Source organism: Manacus vitellinus, unplaced genomic scaffold (genome assembly GCF_001715985.3).
Source record: "Manacus vitellinus isolate BGI_N305 unplaced genomic scaffold, ASM171598v3 scaffold_75_pilon, whole genome shotgun sequence".
In the NCBI taxonomy this organism is placed as follows: Eukaryota; Metazoa; Chordata; class Aves; order Passeriformes; family Pipridae; genus Manacus; species Manacus vitellinus.
The window spans coordinates 473,373-474,741 of NW_021940789.1; the positions used below are offsets into that span (position 1 = coordinate 473,373).

The 1,369-nt window shown below is 43.0% G+C and overlaps 1 protein-coding gene across 1 annotated transcript in view; it reads right to left on the bottom strand.

The window, feature by feature from the left end:
- Positions 1 to 1,369, bottom strand: part of PUM1 (pumilio RNA binding family member 1) — a 53,721-nt gene that overhangs the window by 2,599 nt on the left and 49,753 nt on the right. The window lies entirely within an intron of this gene.

The following is a 1,369-nucleotide window of genomic DNA, read 5'->3' on the forward strand; positions in this document are numbered from 1 at the left end:
CCTTCCAACCCAAACCATTCCAGGATTTCATTATTCTGACTTTCTGCTCTCCCAATGGGAGCTGCAGCCAGGATGAGGGAATAGCCAGGCCTGATGAACAGCAATTCCCTGCTCCAGGGGTGGACAGATCCCCACCACTGACCATCACTCTCCCACGGGAAACTCATCCCAAACTCATCCTCTGTCAGCAGCTCAGCCTCCAGCCCTTTAAATTCCTGTCCCACCTCCAGGACCCACCTCCCAACAACCATGGATCCATGCCTTGGCTCCCCACACCCCATTCCCAAGGTCTGGTGGCTGTGCTGAGGAAGAAGAGCAGTGAAGCTCCCCAGTCCCACAATCCCTTCTTTGTTCACCTTCATTCCCGAGACTTTCTTTTTCTTTACTGACGGAACCGTTAAAATGACTTTCCAATTCTATTTTTTTCCAACAAATTGCCCTCTCTAACCCCACACAAAGTGCTGTTTGTACAACACCTACATTCCCAATCCATAGCAATTCCCACAGTGCACAAGCTCCACTTTCCCAGACTTTCCTTCAGCCTGATATCACAGCTCGAATCTTCATATTCACTCAGCCCTATTTAGCTGTCAACCCAGTGCTATTTTTGACAGCCCCACTGATAATCTAATTTGCATTTGATTCAAAAGACTTTGCTTGACAGGAAAAAGAAAGTAACATCAGTAATGATAATTTGTATATTTTTTTGAACACACAGCTCTCTCTCTATGACAGATTAGCAGAGCTACAGGCCCTTCTGCTGCAGTCAAATTGGGTGTACCCCTTGCCAGACATCCTCATTTAATTATCTTCAGCATTTCTTCTGGACTAAACCAGATTTTAGTCTAAAAGAACTACTCTGAGTGATTCCTAAATGTAAGAATTAACCTTCCTGAAGATTATTTCAGCTGTTTATGTTGATTAATCTACTGAACAACTGCCTGGTGGAAGTAAAACCAGCTCACTCACACTAATTCCCACTATTTATAGAAAATCCACTTGGTCTGTTTTACTCAAGGATTCTTAAATATAGTAAGAAAAATTCTTCGTTAGGATTTCAATAACTGACACTATTCACAGTTCCTCTTAAAAATAAATCAATGAACAGGGGGTTTTCCAAGTCAGTGTCAGACAGGATTTCATTTCTATTAAGAGCTCTGGATGGAACTGGGGTTTTTCATCAAGGGACACACCCCAAAACTTGTTCCTGAAGAAAATAACCTCAGTTCTACCACCCTATTAAAGTGTTTTATTTTCCATTCATTGCAATTACAAAGCCCTGCAAATGTGACCTTTCACAGCAGGGAAAAATGAAGACATTCCCTGATTTCAGAGCTCCCTGCCCTTGGGACAACAGGCAAACAGCCCT